Genomic DNA, 26,641 nt, shown 5'->3' on the forward strand with positions numbered 1-26,641 from the left:
AATAATCCCAACTACACATACAAAATGATGGGGACTGATTTAGCTATAACCACGCAAGAGAGAGAGATCTTTCTGAGTCATTATGAATAGTTCTCCGAAAATATCCACTCAATGAGCTGCAGCAGTCAAAAAGGCAAACAGAATACTAGGGATTATTAAAAAGCGATGGAGAATAAGACAGAGAATATTTTATTGCCTTTGTATAAATCCATCATATGCCCACATCTTGAATATTGCATACAGATGTGGTCACCTCATCTCAAAAAAAATATACAGGCATTGGAAAAGGTTCAGAAAAGGTCAACAACATTTTTAAAGGGTTTGGAACAGGTGCCATATGAACAGCAATTAAAAAGACTGGGACTTTTCAACTTAGAAAAAAGGAGACTTGGAGGTATATAAAATCATGACGAGCGTGGAAAAAGTTCCCAAAACAATATAACTAAGGACCACCAAATGAAATCAATGCATAGCAGGTTTAAAACTAACAAAAAGTTTTTCTTCACAAGGGGTATAATAGGCCTGTGGAACTCCTTGCTGGAGGAGGTTGTGAAGACCAAGACTTTAACAGGGTTCAAAAAAGAACCTACCTGCCGGGCTTCCCCCAGCTGGGGGAAGCCAGGGAGATGTCTGTCCCCCAGCTCCCCCAGCTCGTGGAAGCCGGGGAGAAGCCAGGGCGGTGCGTCTGTCTGTCCACCTGGCTTCCCCCAGCTGGGGAAGCTGGGTGAGCAAACAGCCACAGCAGAGCAGATTCTTGCCAGTTTCCCCCAGCTGGGGGAGCTGGGGACTAGAGCAGGAAGCTGGTGGAGGAGCTGTGCTCCCGCCAGCCCCGGGAACCCCAGGATTTTGACTTCATGCATATCGGGGGTTTACTGTACTTTAGTTCCAATAAGACCATTGCCTACGCCACAGGAACAAATACACAGATTATTTTGTGCTGGTTTTTAGAAAAAAAAAGTGGAGGGGCACTGAGTAACTATAACTGGCATCGTGGTAATATCAACAGATTATTACAATATACACAGCAGCTGAGCTCCTTCCTCCCCCTAGCCAGTGACAGTGGTAAGAAGCTGAGTACACAAACAACTAGGTATTACTGAGCATATGAGCAATGGTTCATTTATGTTTCTCTTTACAGTGACAGTGGGTAGAAATGGGCTGTGATACGTAGCACGTGCACAAACAGCAGGTGGTTGCCCCATGGGCGTAGAAAAGAGCCATTTTCCTCTTTCTGGATTAAAGCTGTGGGTGTGCACCGCCTTAAAAGGGAGGGGCCCATGTGGCTTTAAACCAGATAAACGAAAAGTAGCTTTCCTCCAGGCAGTCCCCAGCAAGTGCTAGGTGCTGAGCAGGACAGGGCCCACAGGCAAGAACGAGAAGAATCGCGGATGACTTTCCAAAAGCCAAATAGCAAACCACTGACATGTCTCTGAGGAAGAGTCTGTGCAGTCTGCGTAGTGCACTGGAGTCGGCTGAAAAGCTTGTTTGCTCTGGGGTATGAATTTGTTCGGTCTTTACTTTGTTGTGAAATAAGTAAAAATCTCAGAAGGAAATACTGTATAAAGCAAAGAACGTCGCTTAGCTTGTCTGAAGACTTGTGGGCTCCAGGCCAGCAAGAGAGCTGATGAAAATAGTGATGTGAATAATCTCTAGATTTCTTATAACCCAACAGTATTTTTTTAAAAAATACTGTGATTTACTTTGCTGTATGTCTGTCTTTTCCCAAAACAATGTTCATTCTGATTGTGAGGGGACTAGGATAGGCTCAGAATTTGTTTATGCAACGGGTTGGCTTGACTTAAAATACAGTATATTCACATAACTCTTCCATTTTTGCATATGACAAGAAGAGCATTGTAACAAAGGCACAGGGGCTAAAATTTTCAAATGCACCCCATGTTAGCAAGTGAATAACAAACATGAGTAACAGGAGAGGATTTGTTCATATATTATTATTGCTTTTCCGATTAGCACAGAATTCTGTGTACCACATGTTTTCTAGTGCTCCCTCTAGTCGAGTTCTAAAATATCAGAAACAATGGGGCTCTTTTATTTTCACTAAGTGAAATGTGTCACTTTTATTCTCTAGGTCTTCTCTTTCTGATGTTAGCCAAAATGTTACAGTTCCTTCACTTTATCATTTTACACTCTTATACCTCATTAATGCCTGAGTCCTGTAATCTAACCTACGTGGGGAAGACCCTGTAGTCATATAAAGCCCCAGTATCAGCAACATATTACATTTGCTGTGGTTCAGGATGGGCTCAGAGGTACACCCAAACATATCTCATGACAGACCTATTTAATCTCTATCCTCTTTGGTCCTACCCCAGACATCCTATCATTTCAGGTACTGGCACCCTTAACAGCAGGACTGTCTTGCTGGGTTGACTCTCTCTTTAAACCCTCTGCTACCAGCCCTCCTAGCTAGCACCAAAACACCACTGACTTCCTGAGGAAACTACAGAACATTCATAATCTTCCTGAAAACACCATCCTCATGGATATAGATCTTTATACCAGTATTTCACATGAGGATGATCTACAAGCTGTCAGGAAAACCATCCATGAGGATGCCATGGCACATCTGTGGCCGAGCTATATGGCTTTGTCCTCACTCACCACTATTTCCGATTTTGGGACAATTTATATCTAAGTCAGCAGCACAGCATTGGCACCCACATAGCCCCACAATATGCCAACATTTTTATGGATGACCTAGAACAACTTTTCCTCAGCTCCTATCCTCCTCTACTTATGCTACATTGATAACATCATCTTATGGACCCACGATAAGGAGACCCTTAAAGAATTCGACAGGAATTTCAACAATTTCCACCCCACCATCTCTCTCAGCCTGGACCATTCCACACAAGGGATTCATTTCCTGGACACTGCAGTACAAATCAACAATTAATCAACAAAAGGTCACATTAATACCACTCCATACTGGAAAGCCACTGACCGCTATTCTTAACTACATGCCTCCAGCTTCCATCCAAGATACATCACATGATCCACTGTCCACAGCCAACCCCTAAGATACAACTGTAACTGATCCAATCTCGTGGACAGAGACAAAAACCTAGAAGATCTTTATTAAACATTTGTAAAACTTAATTACCCACCTGAGGAAGTAAAGAAACAGATTGACAAAGCCAGACAAGTACCCAGAAGTCACCTACTTCACAACAGGCCCAACAAGGAAAATAACAGAACACCACTTTTCATCCCCTAGAGCCCTCAGCTTAAAGCCCTCCACTGCACCATTGACAACCTACAACCTATACTGGAACATGATCCCTCACTCTCACAGGCCTTGGGTGACAGGCCTGTTTTTTCCTACAGGCAGCCACCCAACCTCAAGAAAACACTCACAGCAACCAAACACCACACTACAAAAATGCTAACCCATGAACCTACCCCTGCAACAAGCCTCACTGACAACTCTGTCCACATATTGTATATACTAGCAATACCATCGTTGGACCTAACCACATCACCCACACCAACAGGGACTCATACACCTGCACATTCACTCATGTGATATATGCCATCATGTGCCAAACTGCACACTGGAGAAACTGCAGAGTCTCTGCATCAAAAGACGAATGGACATAAATCTGACATCGGAAATTGGAGTATACATAAACCTACAGGAGAATAGTTTCACCTCCCTAAGCATTCAATAATGGATTTAAAAGTAGCCATTCTTCTACAAAAGAATCTTACCACAAGATTACAGAGGGAGGCATCTGAATCAGAATTTATTTGCAAATTTGACATATTTAAATTAGGTCTTAATAGAGATCTCAACTATCTTATGCATTAGAAGGGCAATTTCTATCCCCCACCCTTTGACAGTCACAGGATACATCCTACTTAACTTATTTATGGGTCCTACTAGTGACAAGTAACATTGTTTTTTCCCTCCTTCCTTCCTCCCCTCCCCCACCTACATAAACCCTTGATTCTAATCGTCTGCTCCAACAATCTGAAGAAAAGGGTCTTACTCACGAAAGCTCATGACCTAATAAATTTAGTAGTCTTTAAGGTGCTACAGGACTGCTTATTATTTGTTTCCTATTTGGTATAACTCTTCAAATGGGTATAGACTTATACCCCCTGTAGTCATAGCTTAGCCAAACTATCTATGTTTCATTTTCCAGTCTTTCTTTGACATTCTCTCTAGCCTTTTAATGTTGGTGGTGGTGGCGGTTTCTCTAAACCTCACCCAGTTTGTCTACATTTTTCTGACAGCGAGTGCCTACAAGTGAAGTGGTATTTAAATGCAGGTCACCAGAGCTTTACAGAGCAAGGTTATACACTACAGACAAGTTCTTGTTTAATCTGTTATCAAAGACACACTAAGGTCTCCCTTGCAAATATTGCTTGACAAACGTTTCATCCTACTTAAACGTATAATTTGGTTTTTTGTGCCCAAACACATTTACCAGGCTTTGCCCAAACTGAATTTAATTTTGTTATTTTATCCATGTTTTTAACTCCTCCCAGCCACTTTCTACATTATTTCTTTGTTCCTAATGTTATAGACAACACCTCAATATTTAGTGCTGACAGCAAACTTAGACCTCATTCCTACAAGCTGATTTCAGGGACAGATCTCTGTGCATTTGGTACACCATGGACATCAATGGGTTCAGCAGGTTGCCCACAGAGATCACTTTGCTGGATCAGGGCTTAGTTAGCAAGTCACTTACTGACCTCTTCAGATCATTAATAAATATGTCAAAGAACAGACTGCACATCAGCTTCTATGGCATTTCTCTCTATCCCTTTAAGCTTGCAATATCATGAAATATTCTGTCATGTCTGCAGAGACACGCATCGTGACAGGAGGAGCTGTGAGAAGTTCAGATGTAAGTCGTCCCCCAGAAGAAAAAATTAATCTGATCAAACAAAACATTCTGCAAACTCGTGGCCAATATACCACATTGTTTCAGTTAAAAAAAATTCAAAGAATTTTGTTTTGACATTTCCCTAAATGAAACTTTCTAGTTTGTCAAAACATTTTAAGAAATTTCTTTTGAGTTAATTTTTGGTTCACCCAGCAAACTGAAAACATCAGTTATTCACTAGGCTCTTGTGACAGGATGATTCACCACATTTGAACATTTCTTTCAATGCTTTTACATGATATCTAAGTCCCCTTCCAGTCCATTACTGGCAGGCTTAAAGAATAGTAAATTCTTCACACCATTAGTACTCAGATTGTTTATACAACCCCCAGGGATCGTCACTGGAACACTTCTAGGAAGCTCATGACCAAAAATCTTTTTACTTACACATAATACTGTGAATATCTCTTCCCTTTTATCCCTCGCTTATAAACTTCATAGCCCATACCCCACAGGTTAGACTACACAATAGCTATCGATTCTTAACCTCCCATCATCATCATCATGGTATCGGTGCACCTCCTATAGAGAGCGTAAAGGGCTAAGTGAACTCCATTGGGTCTCTGTCATTTCTCACCTTTTGAAGTAAAGACTCTGCCCGGAATAGGGTTTTGTGGATTGAGTTTTCCTCTTAAAAATAGAAGTGTTATTAATTTCTTTTTTTTTTTTCAGCAGAGGTGTAGGGATAGCAGGAGCAGTGTTATCTTAAGGACAAATAATGATTCAGTCTCAATTTCTAAGCATGGTTTCCTTGCATAAAGAGAAAATAATAATCAAAAGAGACAAAGAGATTAAAACACGGGAAGTAAAACCACACTGCCACAGATCGAAAGAGCTTATTGTGTACTTTGGACTTTTGCTTTTTGCCAGCTTTGTCATGAGTAATTCTTCTGCCAACACTCAATTGCATATTATGATACAATGGGGACCTTAAATAAAAGACAAACTGTTATTCTAATAACACAGAGAAAGCCATGCTAGTCTATATACTATCAAAACAAAAAAGCAGTCAAGTAGCACTTTAAAGACTAACAAAATAATTTATTGGGTAAGCTTTCATGGGACAGACCCACTTCTTCAGACCATAGCCATACCAGAACAGACTCAATATTTAAGGCACAGAGAACCAAAAATAGTAATCCAGGTTGACAAATCAGAAAAAAAATTATCAAGGTGAGTAAATCAGAGAGTAGGAGGCAGGGAAGTCAATTAGATTAAGCGAAGTATGCAAAAGAGCCCCTATAATGACCCAGAAAATTTGCATCCCAGTTCAAACCACGTGTTAATGTGTCAAATTTAAATATAAAAGAGAGTTCAGCAGCCTCTCTTTCAAGACTGTTGTGAAAATTCCCCTTCAGTAAGGCACAGACTTTTAAGTCATTAACAGAGTGGCCCACTCCATTAAAATGTTGGCTGACCGGTTTGTGCATCAGGAGTGTTTTTATGTCTGTTTTGTGCCCATTCACTCTTTGTCTAAGAGAGTTTGAAGTCTATCCAATATACAAGGCATCTGGGCATTGTTGGCACATGGTGGCATATATGATGTTAGTTGAGGAACATGAGAATGCGCCCATGATTCTGTGAATAACCTGGTTATTTTGTTATTATAATATAGTAAAAGTGGAATGGGATCATTCTAGCTTATTCTATTTTAACTATACATATTCAAGTAACCAAAAAGAACAACCTACAGGAAAATGAGGAAGTTATACAAATGTGCAGCAATAGATACTAGCTACTCATGATGAAAGGAACAGATTCTTTTCTATTTCATTTTTTTAACTTACTGAGAACCTACAGATAGTCCAAGAAAGGCAATCTGAACACATAATACTCATCTGAAGAAAGTCTGTCATTACAGGAAACAGGAAAAAACTGTTCAGGATGAAAGCAAAGATTTAAAAAAAAAATGGCCAGAAGCAATGGTTGTGATGGGCCACAGAACTTTCCCAAAACAGTTCATAGAGCACATATTTTAGAAAAACATCTAATCTTGATTTTACAAGTGGTTAGTGCTGGCGAATTCACTACAACTCCTGGGAAAATGTTCCATTGGCTAATTACTTCCACCATTAAAAATTGAAATGGTATTTCTATCTGAATTTGTCCACCCATTAGATTGTGTCATACTTTTCTCTGATAGACTTAACAGCCCGTTAAATTATTAAATATTTGTTACCTATGTATGTACTCATGGACTGTTATCAAATCTCCCCTTAGCCTTCTCTTTGCGAAGCTAACGAGATAGACTCAAAGAGCTCCATCACTACAAACCATGTTTTCTAATCCTTGATTCATTCCTGTGGCTCTCTGATGAACCCTTTCCAGTTTACTAACAGCCTTCTTGAATTGTGGGCACCACAAAAAGACACAATATTTCAGCAGCAGTCATATCAGTGCCAAACATACAGGTCAAATAACCTCTCTGCATCTATTCCAGACATTATAATCAAACCTGCTGACAAAAGGGGTGCTGTTGTCATCATGACTAAGTCAGACTATGAACAGGAGGCAGCCAGACAACTCTCCAACACCAAATTTTACACACCTCTCTCCGCTCATCCCACTTTGGAATTCCAAAAGAAATTACAACAATTACTTAAGGAACTCCCTGCTGCTACTCTGGACCTTAGTCACTCAGACACACCATCTGAGCCCCATCCTGGATTATTCTATTTACTTCCCAAAATCCACAAGTCTAGAAACCCCAGACACCCTGTTATTTCAGGTATTGGCACCCCTAGCACTGGACTATCCAGTTACGTGGACTCCCTCCTCAAACCCTATGCCACCAACATGCCCAGCTATCTCTGAGATACCACTGACTTCCTGAGGAAATTACAAAACATTGGAAAAGTTCCTGACAACACCATCCTTGCCACCATGGATGTAGAGGCTCTGTACACTAATATTCCACACAAAGACGGATTACAAGTGATCAGGAATACCATCCTGATGTCACCACAGGCAATCTGGTGTCTGACCTCTGTAAATTTGTTCTCACCCACAATTATTTCCGATTTGGGGACAATTTATACCTCCAGAGTAGTGGAACTGCTATGGACACCCGCATGTCCCCACAATACGCTAATGTATTTTTGGCTGACCTGGAACAACAATTCCTCAGCTCTCGTCCCCTATTACCCCTCCTCTACTTCAGATACATTGATGACATTGTTATGATTTGGACCCTACGCCTCAACTATTCCACGTGAGAAATAAAATTTCCTGGACACTACAGTACAAATCAAGGATGGCCTGATCAGTACCACACTCTACTGGAAACCTACTGATCGCTATGCTTACCTACATGCTTCTAGCTTCCATCCTGCACACATAACTAGATCCATTGTTTACGGTCAAGCCCTTAGGTACCATCACATTTGCTCTGATCCTACTGACAGAGACCAAAAACTACAAGAACTTTACCAAATATTCATAAACCTGAATTACCCCCAGGAGAAATAAAAAAAACAAATCGACAGGGCCAGACAAATACCCAGAGACCAGCTACTCCAAGACAGGCCCAAAACAGCCAAGAACAGAACACCACTGGTCATTACCTACAGCCCCCAACTCAAACCACTGCAACACATTATTAATGACCTACAACCTATCCTGAATCAGGATACCACACTCCAGAAAGCCCTAGGTGACAGGCCTGTTCTCTCCTACAGACAACCTCCCAACGTTATGAGGATTCTCACCAACAATTGCAGTCTATATCACAGGAACACCAGTCCTGGAACTCTCCCTTGCAACAAAGCCCGTTACCAACTTTGTTCACATATCTGTTCTGGAGAGACCATCACTGGGCCTAACCAGGTTATTCACAGAATCATGGGCACATTCTCATGTTCCTCAACTAACATCATATATGCCATCATGTGCCAACAATGCCCATGGAGTGTGGTATCCTGATTCAGGATAGGTTGCAGGTCATTAATAATGTGTTGCAGTGGTTTGAGTTGGGGGCTGTAGGTAATGACCAGTGGTGTTCTGTTCTTGGCTGTTTTGGGCCTGTCTTGGAGTAGCTGGTCTCTGGGTATTTGTCTGGCCCTGTCGATTTGTTTCTTTTGTATATTGGACAGACTTCAAACTCTCTTAGACAAAGAGTTAATGGGCACATAACAGACATAAAAACACTCCTGATCCACAAACCGGTCAGCCAACTTTTTAATGGAGTGGGCCATTCTGTTAATGACATGAAGGTTTGTGTCTTACTGAAGAGGAATTTTCACAACAGATTGGAAAGAGAGGCTGCTGAACTCTCTTTTATATTCAAATTTGACACATTAACATGTGGTGTGAACTGGGATGGGAATTTTTAGGTCATTATAGGGGCTTTTTTGCATACTTGGCTTAATCTAATTCTTGACACACACACACCCCACCCTCTGCCCCTCTACTCTCTGATTTGCTCACCTTTATTATATTTTTCTGATTTGTTAACCTTGATTACTATTTTTGGTTCTCTGCGCCTTAAATATTGAGTCTGTTCTGGTATGGCTATGGTCTGAAGAAGTGGGTCTGTCCCATGAAAGCTCATCACCTAATAAATTATTTTGTTAGTCTTTAAAGTGCTACTGGGCTGCTTTTTTTTTCCCCTCAGACTCCCTTTTTTAAAAATCCAATAATGACAACCTCTTTTTGCCACAGTCTCACACAGAAATCATGTTCAGCTGATTGTCCACAACAGACTCCAAATCTTTTCCAGGATGGAAGCCCCATCACACAATCATGCCCCAAAGTCTTTGCTCCTCTAGGGATATGGTTACATTTAGTTGTATGAAAAAAAAACTTGTTTGCTTGTGCTCAGTTAATAAAGAGAACCAGATTGCTCTAGATCAGTGACCTGTCTTCTGTTTCACTGATCACTTCAGCATTTCTGAGTCATCTGCAAGCTTTATCAGTAATTATTTGTGTTTTCTTTCTCGGACATTGATAAAAATATCAAGTGGAATAGGACAAGACTCTGTCACTGTAGCTTCCCTTTGAAAACACACTTACTCGATCTTGATTTCCAATTTACAGTTACATCTTTAGACATGTCAGTTAGCCAGTTTTTAATCCACGTAATGTGTGCCATATTCTATTTTTTTCAATCAAACTGTTCTGTTGGCATCAAGTCAAATGTCTCACAGAAGCCTAAGTAAACACTATTAACTTTATCACCCATACTTGTAATCTCATCAAATTAGTTTGATAGAATCAATTTTTGCATAAACCCAGGTTAATTGCATTAATTGCACTATCTTCCTTTAATTATTTATTAATAAAGTCTTGTATCACTTGCTCCATCATTTTGTCCAGGACTGATGTCAGGCTGACTAACTATTATTATCCTTGTCTTCCTGTTTACCTTTTAAAATACTGATACATTAGCTTTCTTCCAGTCTTCTGGAATCTCCCCAGTAATCCAAGTCTTACTGAAAACCAGTGAGAAACTCAACTTGCTCTTTTAAAAGCTTTTGGATGCAAGTTTGCTAGACTTGCTGATACAAAAGTGTCTAGATTTAGTAGTTTCAGTTTACCATCCCCACGAGATTCTAGTGGAATGGAAATGGGTACCACTGTATGAGGATAATATATTATTTGCTCTTCGCAAAATAGAGAATAAATATTTATTGACCATTTCTGCCTTTGTTGTATTATTAAAAATACTACCATTTTCATATTGTAATATCATTGTAAGGGTTCTATTCGTTCCTAATATATTTAAAAGATGCATCCTTATTGTTCTCAACTCTGTTGGCCATATGCTTCTTTTTGTGCTGGGCAAAGAGTTTCAAATATCTTGCCCTTAAATAATGAATTCTACAAAAACTGGAATCTCAAGGGAAAACTAAAAGAGAAAGTAGCTTTCTTCCTCTCTGCTAATCTTGTAATACAGCATTTGAACAACACATTATACAGGAAAGCAAACACACTGCCAACAACCACAACCACAAGTAAAAGGCTATCGTTTTTAGGCTGTGACACAGGTTAATTTACCATTGAAAATATATTAGAACACCCTCGTCAAACATAAAATTAACAAACATTGAAGTGATTTCTAAGTGGCAGCTATCGTGTTACCATGAGTGCAAGCATGGAGCAGGGGGAGAACAGCAAGAATGTCATTAAAAAGAAAGAAACACTGAGTCAGATTAATGCCTCTTTCAATCCAGTGACGCAAAACTTGATTGCAGCTTGGCATCTCCCATGCTCAGCCTCTCAGCAAAGTGAACAGATTTTATTCAAGTGCCAAGAAGCAAGGTATATGTAGATTTAATACACACACTGCTCCCACCAAATGAGCATGTCTAATTCAAAGTGCAAGAGGAGCACTTTCTGGATATAAATAAAAGTTACCAGTGGAAAAACTACTGTATATGTAGAAGTGAAAGCTTCTGTGTAGTAGTAATTCATGGCCATGGTAGCAAGAGGTCCAGAAATTGCTAGTCATCCACCTGACTGTTCATCTTACTCTGCGGAGTCCGTCATGGATCCTCAGCAGCTCCCTGAGGGTGATCTTCTCCAGATCATGGCCAGCCTGCTGCTGGCTGTCATGCAGCAGCAGCAGCAGCACAGGGCCAGCTGCGTAGCCCTGCTCCTGCAGGCCCTCTGCCAGGGGGAGCGGCTGCGCCCCACCCTGGTGATCCAGAAATGCTGGGGCTTTCCCACCGGCACTGACTGGTGGGATCGCCTCGTGCTGGGGGGACTGGGGCGATGACTAGTGGCTGCAACCCTTCCAGATGACCCAGTCGACATTCAAGGAGCTGTGCCCGAGGCTCCCAGCTCATCAGCAGTCTCCAGCTCCAACTCCTCCTCCGCTTCGGGTGGTGTCCACCACATAACTGGGGGGCCTGGATCTCCTTGGGCCCCAGGAGCCAACGGAGCTGCTCATAATGGGGGCACTGTGCGCAGGGGCATGCTCCCAAGTGGCTGCGGGTGTCCCTTGCCCGGCAGTACATCTGCCAGAGCTCCTTGACTTTAATCTGGATGCTCTCCCCTGTCTGGATGGGGTTCCCCGGGGAAGCGACCCCCCTCGCCAGGTGCTCGTATGGATCAGCATTGCACTGCTGTACCCCTGTCTTCAGCAGGGCCTCCTCCTCCCCCCACAGTCCCAGGAGGTCCTGCATTTCTGCATCGCTCCACGAGAGGCCCCTCTTCTCACGCCAATTGTCTGGCTGCTGCAAGCCCTTGGGGGACTCACCATTCTGGAGGGCATGACAGGGCCAACTGGGGCTTCGAGAGGGGGCCTTGCAGCAGGGAGCTTGGGGTCCCCCTGCTTCTGCCACGCTCTCAGCTTCCTGCCTGAGTTTCCTTGGTACTTGATTCCTCTCAGGGGGCCGGCAGTGACTATAGAGCCCCGCCTGGGCTGACCAGAGCATCTTTAGGCTCCTGGGGAGCCACCGCCATGGAGGGATCCCTGCTTCGGAGTAGCAGGTGTGGAGTGTCTACACACACCCTACTTCAAAGTTAAAACTTCAAAGTAGGGCACTACTCCGTTCCAAGTAAGGGAAAACATGGATAGACACCCCGCAGGCTACTTTGAAGTGGCCCCAACTTTGAAGTTAACATCGAAGCAGGATGCTAGTGTAGGCACACCCTATGTGAGTTTTGCTACTGCATTTAGCTTTGTGACAGTTCCCTGATGTGCCACCTTGTCTGCCTTGCCAGCAAACTTTTCAGGACTTTGCTGGTCTAAATTTTGCCTTGCAGATAATAAAACAGTGAACCCCACTCCCATGTTCCCAGAGTGATCTTCCTGCCTTGTCCTGTCTCTGATGCAACACCCAGCAAAGTTAAGTGTGTTGCTTTTTAAAGAGATGATATGCTGCAGCCTGTTAGCTTAGATAGGATGAATACACACTTTCTCTCAGTCAGTGCACTGGTTTACAATAAACACAACACAAGCTTAGCAAAGAAAAGTCAACGGTTAAGTGGGACGAAGTACAAGGAACAAAGACAGAAATTACCACAAGCAAACAAAAACTACACCTATATTTTTAGGAGTAAACCTTAACTTCAACAGGTTACAATTCTATTCTCAGTATCCAGGGCCTCAGAGCTCTGACCTCTTGTTTGTCTGTCCTGTAACCGATAGCAAAAAGGCTCTTTCTGTTTCCACCTTCCAAGTTCATTGAGCTTGCTACTGGAGCCAGAAAGGCCTCCTGCCATTTGTCCCTTTCTGAACTATATCTAAATGGGGCTTCCATTGTTCTGATGCCTACAATGCTTAAATTTACATTGGAGACAGTACATAGGAAATCCATTCCTGCCTGTCTGGAAGGAAACATGTTTCTCCCTGTCTTTAGTCACAGATGTTAAAGCGGAGCATCTCTATTTGTAATTTCACACAGAGCAGTAGTGCACACATTCAACCCTGATCTCCATCACCAGTGCCACCTGCTTTCATATGACTTTACTCTATACATTTTTATAATACGGTAATATTGGAGGTGCTCATCATATGAGGCTCAGACACATCTTTATAGCTCAGTAAGTCTTTGAAATCTATTCTTTGAAGAGTAAGCGCAGATCACCCTTCTCTCTCTGTGGGGAGGGCACCATGCTGCCTTCCTAAACTACACTGTTCCAAGAGGCAGAAGGGCTTGGAAGGGGGGAAATCTCCATTCTCCCCCCATCCCTGCTGAGAGTCATCTTTTCCCACGCTCTCTCCTGGTGGCTTTCTTTAACCTGCACATAATGTGCTTGGTTTTGGCTCTGGTCACACCTTGCCTAATTTATATTGGAGATACATTCACACAAGTGCAACCACAATCCTTTGTCTAGGATGGGGTACCTCATATCCAGCAGCCTTGCACATGTTTTAAGAATGTCATTATAACAGGAGGACTAGAGCCTGGGACCTCTAGAGCTTAGTGCATGAGCCTCTATCGTCAGAGCTAAAATCCAGCTGGCTCTCAGCTAAGGCTATAGAGGAGACTCATTCTTTCTCTCGGTAAGTGGTCTAGGTGTCACACACTATACATCATATGCCCATTTTGGGGCATGACAGACATACGATGTATAGGGTGGCGTATAAGTACACACATCATATCATGACAGTGTCATGTCTAGTGAGCAGGTCAGGCCTGACAAGTATTGCTCACACAGTTTGGTGAGCCAGGGGGCATCTGCCAATTACTCTCAAGGCAAGTAGTGGCAGATATAGTCATATATGTTTCAAATAGCTGCTTTCACTTCCTTCAAGCAGCTTTAGCACATGGACTCACATTTACTTTTAATTTACACTGGTGTAAAGCAGAATTTCATCCAGACTCATACAATATCGTCTGACTGAGTACATAGTCACCAGCCTGAAAAAATAAGGCCAGGACAAATGTAGACGCTTATACCACTGATATTAATGAGGCGTCACCTTTATAGCCAATGAGCAGCCACTTATAACCACTGAACGAGGTGCTAGATTTGTCTGTCTGGGGCAGCTGTGCATCCTGGCATGTTTCAATATCCCATTCCTCTGAATGAAAGGTTGCTATTTCAATGTTCCCAAACACAGCAACGCTGCAGCAGAAGACAAGACAGCAAAACAAGCTGGGCCCAATCGATCTTACCCAGACAGCTCACGCACAAGAAAAAACAAAAAATGCTTTGCCAGATAACGCTCAGTGACTAGTTTTTAAAAAAAAAATCTTAAAAGCCAAATTCCACGTCTGCGCAGTGCTTGTTTTTCTTCATGATTTTCATCAGCATGCAAGGTGGGAGCTCAGCCCAGTACCTCATCCCGAATGCAGCTGTCATGCAGCTCAAAGCCATGTCAGCTATGGATTCACAAAAGACCAGCTAATGCTACCAACCACCCCCTAAATGATAAAGCTCTGCATTTTAATTTATTTATTAATGAACCTGTTGTGAGATTATTAGTGACTTTACAAAGTATCACCAACACTCAGACTGTACATAGAGATCGAAAGGTCAATTTCAGCACTCCGCCTCAGAAAGGTTGCTGACCCATGGTGTAGCCTTTAGCAGCCTGTAGCAAACAGCACTCAGAGGAGCTGGGATTAATTTTTCCTAAAGAAAATAGACAATCATTTTGCTCAGTTTGGATGGGTAGCAAGTGCAAGGCAAACACTAACAATAATGCCCCTCCCTCATTGGAAAAGGAAACAGCTGAGCTGGCTTTTATATTCAAATTCAGCACATTAACACATGGTTTAAATCGTGATGGGAACTTTTTGAGTCACTATAGGGGCTTGTCTGCATACTTGGCTCAGTCGAATTCTTGACCTTCCCCCCCAACCCTTCCACTCTCCGATTTGCTCACCTTGATTGTCTTTTTCTGATTTGTCCTCCTTGCTTGCTGTTTTTGGTTCTCTGTGTCTTAAATATTGAGTCTGTTCTGGTCTGGCTATGGTCTGAAGAAGTGGGTCTGTCCCACGAAAGCTCACCTAATAAACTATTTTGCTAGTCTTTAAAGTGCTACTTGACTGCTTTTTGTTTTGATAGTGTATAGACTAGCACGGCTTCCTCTCTGTTACTGTTACCTCAGTGTATTACATAAGAGTCTATTTCAATTTCATTAGAGTGGTTTTGGAGGAAAGCTTTGTACGATTATTTATCTACTAATCTGCCAAATCTTTAATTTTCAATTTCATATAACATCTACTTTGCGTCACAGCTATAGGGGAGAGCAAGAAACAAGGGATATAAAGCTGAAGAGCAATGTGTGGTATAATGAGTACAAACCTCTTAGGAAAGTTTCTTTGCTAGTGACATTTAACTAGCAACTGTGAACCTTCTGTCAGAGAACGCCTAAGTTATGCAAGCTCTTGAGAAAATAAAGTAGTGGAATCTATTAAAATTGTTAATAATCTCAGGTAGCAGCACAGAATGCATTGATGAAGAGGAACAGTTGTGTTCTCCTCCATACACACTGCTTTTATGGTCTGGCCAAAGCCTGTGAAGTCAGTGGGAGTCTTTTCAGAGCCTGGATCAGATCTGAGAGCTCTTCCTCCCGCTCCTTTTTGCGGAGTGAGGGGAGAATCGGGATACTTGCTTGTGTCAGCACTGTCCATAAAGCCCCAATCCCCTTTTTCCTGCAGTACCTGCTTAATGGCTACTCTTCTCCTGGAAGAGGAAAGGAGCCCTTTGGAGACTTTATATGGCACTGCCTAAGTAGCTGGAAACGTTTGCAGATAAGCAAGAAAATGTTCTCACTTCCCTTGTTAACACTGTCTAATGACTAACAAAATAATGCATTGTCTTCTCAAGGTCAAGCTCAGACCTGGTATAAGCCAACAAAGAATGTAGCTGGACAGCTGAGGGTCACTAAATTATCCACAGAACTGCATATGTTCCTCCAAATTTGTGAAAAATGTTATTGCTATAGTTTAAATCTCAGGGATCATAAGGCTTCATTTCCACCAATGATTTGACATCAGATAACACATTTATCCAGGTTTCAAAATGTTTGCCTGCGTCTATTAGTTACACTGATTTCAGACCCATGCCCATCCTACTGCTGAACTGAGCCCAGGTTTGTACAACTGGAATACCAGCAGGTGCAGGAGACATCCCTCTGATACAGTAAAACAAGCTTACAAGGTGTAAGTAATGTTTCAAAAAGTTGACAGCCTCACAATTACCGTCATTAAAATCATACACCACGTACCCAAGGAGCCCAGTTTTAGGCTGGGTCTACACTTGCCCCAGCTGCACGCATGCTGGCACTTCGAAGTTTGACACTTAAGTTGCCGCAGGGGAGAATTAGCCTAATGAAGTGCCACATATTCACCGCAACGAAGGGTCCTGTGGCACCTTATAGACTAACAGAAAAGTTTTGAGCATGAGCTGCTGCATCTGATGAAGTGAGTCTGTGCTCACGAAAGCTCATGCTCAAAACTTTTAGTTCAGTTAGTTTATAAGGTGCCACAGGACCCTTTGTTGCTGTTACAGATCCAGACTAACACAGCTACCCCTCTGATATTCACCACTGCACTTCATTAGTAATCTCCCATCATCCTGATTACCATGTCCCCTTCAAAGCTGGAGGCAAGCGTAGACAAGCCCAAACTGTACAACAAGCTTTAGAAATTGTAACAAATTGCTTCAGGTTCTTTTTCTGACTACTCACCCATGTGCAGAGTACAATAACTGGCTCTATTCAAGAGACCAAATTCTGCTCTGATAAAGTTAATTCCATTCCATGAAAAAGAGCAGAATTTAGCTCAGTGTGCACTTTTTCACAGAAGCTGACTAGTAATCTGTAACAAAAGAAATGCATCTCAACTTTGAGAGAACCACAGTCTCAAGTGAGGAGATGAAGAAAGAAAGAGAGAGAGATCAAGAAAAGGGGAAAAGAGATCTAAACCAGACCACAGGGGCAATAGCTTAAAGCTAAATTTAGATTGTTTGTTGCTTTGCACACTCAAAAGTTATCATCTAAAGTCTAAAAACTAAAGATCTGGAAGACTCAGAAGTGTAGGCACACAAGCTGTTTCAACCACCAGACGTAAGTCTTTAAAGGTCTGATTCAGGACTTAATGAAGCAGAAACTATCCTAAGATATTTAGAGTCATTTAAGGAGGTCCAAATAGTAATTAATTTTACAATCCTTGCTTATCAGAAAGGCTAGGTTTACTCTGAGACCTACTCTCTTTTTATAATATTTTCTCAACCGATGGCCTAAATTGCACCTCATAAGGTACACCAGCAGGGTATGAGGAGTCCATAGGAGAGACAGGAGACAGAGAGACATTTCCTTCTGCACACGATTTTTGCCCTTGTGCCAGCCAGGAATCCTGATCTGGCAAATAAGTCAAACCACAAAAATCACCCGATGCCTGAAAATGTTAAAAATTGTGTGGGACACTGTAACAAACTCTGCTTCTTTCACAGATAACTCTGAATATCATCACTGAGCTGGCTGTTTATCCCCATACGCTACCTGTGAAGAAAAATAAAATAGTTCCAGAAGAAAGAGTTCTATATCTTCAAGGACAGGCTAAACCAAGCAGCAGCAGTATGAAAATGTTCTTTTCACAGATGTCTTTTTAGCGTAGTCCCAAGGAATTAATCTTATCTCGCTCCTATTCCCACACAATGCAGTCATGTTTTTCAGTCTGAGTTAAATTTCTGAACAAATAGCTTCTCTCCTTAATATCTTGTTGCTACTGAGAAAAGTCAATAATATTTACAATCCATTTCAAGTATTGTCCTGTAGCTCTTCTAGCTCAGTACCTAGATTATAGAAAATATTTTCATCTCTTTTTAAAGGAGATTCAAACAGCAAATATTCTTATTCATCACCTCAAAAGCATTTTAGACTGAGTATACAAGGCCCTGATCCAGGCACAGCACCTACAGGCCTGTGGCTTATGCCCCCAGCTTCTGAAGTCACGTCAGTGATGTCTTCAGAATCTCAGCTTTCACTTGTTCACAAAAGTTGTATTTCTGACCCTCACAGTGGCAAAGCAAAGTTTGAAAAGGTGACAAGAGTGTAACTCATGCAGCAGTGTCTGAAAGCGTGCATAGCACCCCAAAAAACAGCTCTAAGGGGTGTTAAGGACGTATTCATCTATTAATGTTGAAACTCACTGCTGTGGGGAAAGGAGGGGCAGGTCCCGCCAGCACCAAGCCTTCAGGACGTGAATAGGGTGCACGCTATTCTGAACTCTTAAATGCAACAAATTTTATGGGCTGTTGTATGTTTGGCTGAATCAGAAACCAATTTTTGGTTTGGTTATGTCTGGTTTATAGAAGTCTGCAAAACTTGTCCCTGGTTTGAGCCTTTCCTACTGCAAATAAATACTTAAGGTGAGAACTAGGACATAAATCTGGATGATACCAGATCCATGAAATCATATCTTCAAAAAAGAGTCATGAAGATCATGACGTGTTCTTCATTAGCTTTGGGAAACCAATTTCCAGACACCCTAAACAAGTGCATACTATTTAGTTTATTATTTGTATTACTATTGAAACCCAATGTGATAAGTAAAACAAAAAACAACAAACAGTCTGTGTCTATCTCTGGACTAACAAGCAAGTACCAGGAAACAATGAGACATCATTGGCCAGCATGATAGACAGTTTCACCACACCAGAGGACCAACCACTGCCAATTTTTTTCGTAGGCATCACAAGAGAGTTGAGTATTAGGAGAACGAGGTAGCTTTGCAGATGTTTGCTGGGAGCTCTTCCCTCATGAGGGGCAGCCCAGGAGAAAAATATAGAGTGCTTGTTTGAAATTTCCAATATGTGATTAATGGGGGCTGGTATCCTGGGCCACTTGGAGGCAGGAACTGACATTTTGCTACTGAATAAGAGATGTCAGAAAGGGTAGGGATTGGCTGAAGAGGGCTTTGAAATTGAAGGCAAACAGCTTATATTTGCTGAAAATAAAAGTACCAACCAGTGGAAGGATTCAAAAGAGAATCGTGATACGATCCCAGCAATGACCAAGGAAAATGATCTCCACATCAGCATTCTGCATGGATATGAGCAGGGAAAAATTACCTTTGTCAAGGTCAGAGAGAAAGACATTGTGGTAATTGAGACTGGATACAATAGAAGCCACAAGGAGAATTTTAGCCATGTGGGTGGATAGGCTAGGACCATATTTTACAGATGTTATACCAAAGAATCTGCAAGATTTAGATGTAACCTAGATATGAGGATCTGAAGACGGGTCCAAGTTGAAGATGTTGCCCAGATGGAATATGCACTGACAAGGCAAAGGAATGCCAATGTTTCTGCATGACTTTGTTGGCAGTATTTTTAAGGAGCAACATATTTAAATCAGAGATGACAGTGTTCAGTTCTTAGCCGTGAAGCTCAGAAAAGGAAGCAGGGTTTTTGTCAAGCCATTTTCTTATTATAAAAAGGTGCCCATGGGATTACAGTTTCTGACAAAATTGCTTTGAAGTTCATCATTTAATTATCTGAGCAGGTCAATTGTTCCAACGTCAACTTAAGTATCAGTGCACTTTTACTGGTAATTACAATCAAAACAGTTCCCCACCCGTCTCAAAAAAATTGTACGCACACATTATAAAAGCAATTAATTGTTGCATGCATGAGAATAAAAATAACTTGTACATCGGGAGATCAAAGAAAAGATACAGCACTGTAACTTCAAAGTGCAGAACTTTTGTCAATAGACATTTCCTCTCACTTCTATTTCCTAATTAAAGAGGTGCCAGTTTAACACAAACTCCAGCATCAAACAATGAAAAATCATTTTCTGTAGGTCTCTGCTTGCACTTGAGTAGTCACGGATAAGTACACACATTTAGGTTTCTAAAATAGTTTCTCAGCTCCAACTTATCCTCTCCCAGAGCCACCAAGGCAAGATCTACACTAGAAACTTCAGCTGAGATAACATCATCAGTTAGGGTTGTAGGTTTTGGTGACATTCTTATATAGTCAAAAGCCCCAGTAAGGATGCCTGAAAGCCCTAGTCCTAGTATAACACTTTATTCAGGGAACTAATATAAACTATATGAGCAAAAGCACTTCCATTTTTAACCTACACTTATAGTAGGAGGATTTGCCAAGATAGCTATACTAGAAAAGTTTTCTGGGGTAGATAACGCTTGAGTATCTCACCTTTTGGATCTTCTCTTTCAAAGACAGAAAGCAAGTTTTGAAAACAGCACACCAGACTTGTAGCAGGGACAGCCTCTGCCTAGCTCCTGCTCATGGTCAGACACTTTTTGCTAGTGATTTCTGTCCCCCTGCCCTCCTCTCCCGAGTGCTGGATAGTCTCTGTCAGGGTATTCATTGATCATTCTCCTCGCACTAATATTTGGTTGGTATCCCAAAATAATTCAAGACAGTCCTCCGTGGTGTCCCAGACCCCAGATCCATCCTACCAACACTACAGGTTACCCACCTCCAATGCTCCTGCTGATTGCAGAGCCCTTATACTGCCCAGCAGAAGTCTGGACTTCCACCACTGTCTCTCCCAGCCGCCATCCTGTTCTGAGAGGAGGGAAGTGAATTTACTACCCTCCTTCTGAAAGCATCTCCCAGTTGGCCAGGAAAGAGGACAGCCCTGCACATTCTATATTACAGAGACTCTGATCCCAAGCTCTTGTACATATCGCAGTATCTTCATACCCACCTGCTTGCTCCCTGAGACCACATCCACCTTTGGGTTTTAGCCAGTTCCTGAGCCTGTGCTCACATCAATATCCCTGGAATGGGATCTTCTGGCCTTCCTTAGGCTTAAAGGGCCAGTACACTCCATTAAAGTACTGTTGGTTACAAAAGTGTGCTGGGTAAGAGAGTCAGTCATGGTCTCATTTATCTTAACTAAAAAGCATTAAAAACATCTCCTGAAAGCTAGAAAAGGCTGAAAGCTTGAATAACAGTTTTTCTATTTTGCCCTATGCCCACAGGAGGTGACGCCGATATCTAATATCCAAATCACTGTGCTGGTGGATTAGCACTAGCTGCTTCAGAGACTCCTTCTGGGATATGTCACGGTGAGCAAGCGTCTCTCCCAAACTATTCAGAAGTCCACCTACTTGACCAAGACAAAAATCCCACTCCCTTTCTGGGGTTTGGGTTTGGGGTATTACTGGCAGTACTGTCTCAGGGTTAACCACACCTTGGACATCTGTCCCTGAAACAGTCTGTTCTCTTCCAGTTGTTCCAGAACTTGGACATGTTGCCATTCCTGGAATTGCCACTGCTGCTCCCAGGGGCTCATAACCTGGACCTTCAGAAGTTTCTTTTGAGTGGCTGCCCGAGCCTCATTGTCTTTGAGCACGTCTATGTTTCTGGGAAGATCAGCCCAGGCAGGGTCAATCTTCCATAGCTCACTTTTGCGCATCTGGTAAAGGGGAGCAAAACTGACCGCTCTAGGGTCAGCAGTCAACCCCGGTACTCCATACATGGAGTAAGGGAGGTCAGCAGGAGAAACACTCCCATCGACCTTGCTCAGTAAGGAAAGTCAGGTAAGTCTATTTCCAACACACTGATTCTAGCTACACAATCGCTGTAGCTAGAATTGTGTGTCTGAAATTGACTTATTTCCCTAGTATAAGCTAGCCTTTAGCAAATGGATACCTTTGCAGGCAAAGTTACTTCAGCAAGAAGCCTTCAACTCTGTAATATCTCAAAGCCTTTATTTAGCAGGAATTTTGATCCTTGTACATTTATAGCCTCTGTTGTTTATTATTAGGTCTTCAAATGTGTATAAACAGTTTCAGATAAGGTAATAACTGCAGAAAAGAGGAACAGATTAGCTAGATCTTCACACACACAAGGCAAGAGCCATAACAAGTTGTTCTTTTTGTGAATCTGGCTTTTAAATCAGGGAAGAAATATTTCAACGCTGACAAAACAAAATTTTCACTCTTTATTACAACTAGGGCACATAAATAGATTTCCACCACCACCACCCACCCTTCTGCATTTTCCGGCTTGACTGCTCTCACTTCTACACCCACAACAGTGAAATAATTCTTCATGATCTCTCGTATCAGACTCTTGTATTTCTTTGGTGTCTCCACACATGAATGCAGCAGGCACACACAAAGGAGGAAAGCACTTTGCGTGAGTATGCATACACCTCTAAGTCTCTTCATAGCACACACCTCTAGCTTTGTCATTTTCAGTTTTAACGTGCACAGGTCAAAAGATTTTTGATGTGTACTCTTAATATCTTCGGTCTTAATTCCCAGAGATCTGGAGGGCTGTCTTTGCCAGACAGCAAACTCCTCTAGCAGAGCTGATATTACAGAGCACATACAGTGATGTAAACCCACTATTTTAAATGACAGTCAAGTCCCCAGTATTCATGACTAACCAAAAAGAAAAAAGAAAACCAAACAAACAATTCAATTGATCTCATTCAGTTGTGGCACAGCAAAGCATCTTTTGATTACCATCTGGGCATTATTTCCACTATAAAGCTTTGTTCTGAAGGAATTCTATTTGCAACAAAAATAACTTTTTCAATTGCAAATTTGTTGCCAACATTTTTCACAGCTCTCAGAGAAGAATGACAAGGGATTAAAAGCTAACAGCTGGAGAATCACACTAAATTCTGAGGAGGTGTTTTCCTGAGAAGGCCTGCTTAAGATTTAGGAAAGCAGCCCCTGACATTACTGGAAGTTATATCTGGCCATAACCTGAAGAAGTGTAAGTTTCCATTAACTGAATGAAATTAAATGGTGATCCAAGTTATTTTAATTCTTTGCTAGAAATTGAAGACAGGTTCAGCCTTTGAAATCTGGAGCCCTCTGGTCCAGCAACATCTCTGGCCTGGTAGGACCGCGGATACTGCTGAAGCAGAGAGCTCCAGTGGCCAGGAGCAGGGGCCAGTGGTGTGTCGTGTAGCTGAAAGCTCTGGCTGGGGCTGGGCAGCTGCAGCTGGGGCAGGAAGCTGGATGGAGCCAGGAAGCCAGTGGGGGCTGGGAACCTGGTGGGAGCCAGGAATCCAGCAGGAGCTGGGCCCCGGTGGCCAGGAAGCCTCGGGGGTGGGGGTGGGGGGCATGGCTGGGCTGACTGCTGGCATGGCTGGAAAGTGAGAGCTACAGGTGTGGCAAGGTCTGGGCCACCACGGCTAGTGAGCTGTGGCTGAGGAGCAGGAGCTGCAGGCACGGTGGAGAGCTGTGGCCATGGCCAGGGAGTAGGAGCTGCAGCCATGGCAAGGTAGTCAGTGTGGGACAAGAGTTCTAGGCACAGCCTCGGCCATGGAGCAGGGGAATAGGAGCCAGAGCCTTGGCCAAGGAGCCAGATGCTGGGGGCCAGCTGACCTGGTGGCCAGGAATGGGCAGACACCCCAAGTAGAGTGGGGCCAGCAGGGAAACACTGACCTGCTCTGGTCCAGCAAAATCCCTGGTCTGGAACCACTTGGGTCGCGAGTGTGCCAGACCAATGAGGCACAACCTCTGTTAACATCAGTCTTCCTCTATCCCTTGTGAGCATGCTCCAGTCTAGCCACCAAAACAAAGTTATGAAAATGGTTGATTTATAAATACAAAGTATCATGATTTTCTCCCAAACATTCTACAATTCTGTTCTTAGGCAAGACAAAGCATTAAATTTGGACATAGCACTAATGTCCAGTACCCAAAAAAGAAGTTTAATTTTCCCTTCTTATAAAAATGTCCTTTCAAATTAAACTACTGAAGAAAGTACAGTTGTCAAACCTGGAAACAGAAGTAGGATGTAAAAGCCTCCCCCCGCGGTACAATAAAACCCTGACTTAACACTTTCAGGTCAGTCAAAAAACAAAACAAACAAAGAGAACCAACTAGTAATTTAAATGTTCAGACATCAAGAGCCTGGGGACTGACACCCATGCAGAACAGATCCAGCAACAGGAGCACAAGCTTCCCTATATCCTACCTCAGCATCCCCCAGCCTTGTTCTAAAGGGGAAATAATCAACAGGAAAATGGGGAGTTCCCACTTGTAAGCCCATTCAATGATCTGGCTTCCTCTGGGTGCTCAGTGAGAACTCTGCTGCAGTCTCAGTGGTAGAGGTGGTGAGGCATATGGATTATCTGTCCCTTAAAAATTGGACTGTGACCAGCAACTAACTCACTGTAGTGTAAATTAATAACCAACCTTCTGAACGGGGGTGGAGGGAGGGGAAATGAACTTTTAACCTAGTGTTAAAAGGCCCATCGATGAGCCATGAAGTCCCCAGGGTTCTCCCATTTGGAATAACTCAAGCATGTCCAGGCTAAACTGTTCTTGAAAAGGACAATATAAATAACTGTCATTTAGTAGCAAATTTAAATATCAGAGCTTACAACTGTGGATGTTTTTATACCTTACTAAGAGCGCTTAGATAAGCATTCACTCACTTGCACTGCAACCTCCCAATTATGACCAGCCCGTACGAAAGGAACTTACCAATTACATTTATTGTTTTCAGAAAATCTGACAGGAATATGAATATTCTTTTCCTCACCCTCTGGATTTATGAGAGCTGATTAACATTTGAATGCCTGTGTCATGAAAAGAACAAATTGACAGCTGGTGGCTCCAACCCCCAGAAGAGCATACAATCAGGCTTACCACTTCACTTTATCTATTTATCTCCAGGCAGTCTTATTGTCACTTTTGTGGTTCATCCACTATTGAAAGGAAGAAATTATAAGGTCTGAGTGTCTGAACCATACACTACTACACCAGAACACACATGAATAAATATGCATTCAAGTGTAAGAATAGAGTAGTAAAGATATAGAGGAAATAAATATTCTAAAATGCAGCTTGTTTAAATTCATATCAAGTGTTTATCATGTCAAATACTCTCTTGTTAAAGACGCTCAAAACCAGAAAATGCTGGTGTTTCTCATCCTTTGAAATTTCAGAAGTTATTGCTGCACAACAGCTAGGTGAAGGGCATAGTGCTCAGTCAACTGCAGTTGCAAGACAACAATTAATGGAAAAGGAAAAAAAAAAAAATCAGCCAGTAACCAATAGAAAACTAAAGGATTCTAAAATTAATTTCTAAAAATGGCACAAAGGTTATTGAAACCCTTAAGTGCAAACTGAACAATACCATTTTATATTATAATTAGCTAGACAGCTGCTGCTTTTTGTTTGTCTGTTTTTAAAACTACTTCCATCAATAGGGAGTCAACTATTCAAATTGCCAGAGACAAACTGAAATCACCAGACAACAGCAGCAGGGAGCTCCACAAGCGGAACTTGACTAAGGCTCATTTCCACTATGCTGTCACTGACAGACAAGGATTGCAAGAGGGCAAACAGAGGGAAAAATCAAATCAGTATCTTGAACGAGAGGTGAGCAAACTTTTAAGTTAGGCTCCACCTTTCATCCCTGTCTATTGTAATCCAAATGGATGGAAATTTTTATTAAATTCATGTGGGAAAAAAAAAAAAAGCCCCTTCGGCACATGTAAGAAAATAAGTACGCAGAATGTAAAAGCTTCATTATTCAGTATATGAACATGAACACACATACATATGTTACTGGGTTTTTTTATTTCAATATTTTTAATGAGATGGATGAGCCTGAGACCCAGCAGAGCATCGTGCTGTGCCCACCTTACGAAATTTCACACACACACACAGGAGGGAGCCTGCCACCCACTTTGCATGAGCCTGTCTTAAACATCTGTATACTAATGAAGAAAGTATGGGAATAAAACAAAAAGAACCAGAAATACTAGTCAATAAACACAACTATGATGCTAGATATGTCACAGAGACTTGGTAGGATAATATCCATGACTGGAATGTTGGCACAGAAGAGTACAGCTGGCTTGGGAAGTATGAAAGGGAAGCTGTATACACTTGGACTGAGTTTGAGTGGAAATAGGAGACAGAGTCAATGAAAGTCTCTTGGCAGCTACAAAAGAAAGAAGTTTAAAAAAATTACAAAGGTGACATTATGGTCAGGGTCTACAGTAGACTACTTAACTAGGAAGAGGAGGTGGATAAGGCTCTTTTTAAACAGCTAACAGTATCATAGAAAGCACAGGATTTGGTGTTAATGCAGGACTTCAACTACCTGGACATCTGCTGGGCAAATACAACTGGGCACAAGTTATCCAACAGGCTCTTGGAATGCTTTCGAGACCACTTTGCAGTTCAGAAGATGGAGAAAGCTACTAGGGGAGGCAGTTCTAGATTTGATTTTGACAAATACAGAGGAACTGGTTGAGAATTTAAAGAAGTGGAAGGCAGCCCGGGTGAAAGTGAATGTGAAATGGTACATTTCGTGATTCTAAGGAATGGTAGGAGGGAAAGACAATGGAGTTCAAGAAGGCA

The 26,641-nt window shown here is 42.1% G+C and overlaps 1 protein-coding gene across 3 annotated transcripts in view; it reads right to left on the bottom strand.

The window, feature by feature from the left end:
* The window catches only part of PLCL1 (phospholipase C like 1 (inactive)), a 359,855-nt gene that overhangs the window by 250,656 nt on the left and 82,558 nt on the right, over positions 1 to 26,641 (bottom strand). Inside the window, exon 1 of one of the 3 annotated variants that reach the window (XM_075001834.1) lies at positions 23,705 to 23,821. The exons of the other annotated variants lie outside the window; for them this stretch is intronic. The gene's annotated coding sequence lies outside the window, so the exon portion shown is untranslated. Of the gene's footprint in view, positions 1 to 23,704; positions 23,822 to 26,641 lie in introns of those variants that run through there. 3 annotated transcript variants of the gene reach the window in all.

This window comes from Carettochelys insculpta, chromosome 8 (genome assembly GCF_033958435.1).
Source record: "Carettochelys insculpta isolate YL-2023 chromosome 8, ASM3395843v1, whole genome shotgun sequence".
NCBI classification, from domain to species: Eukaryota; Metazoa; Chordata; order Testudines; family Carettochelyidae; genus Carettochelys; species Carettochelys insculpta.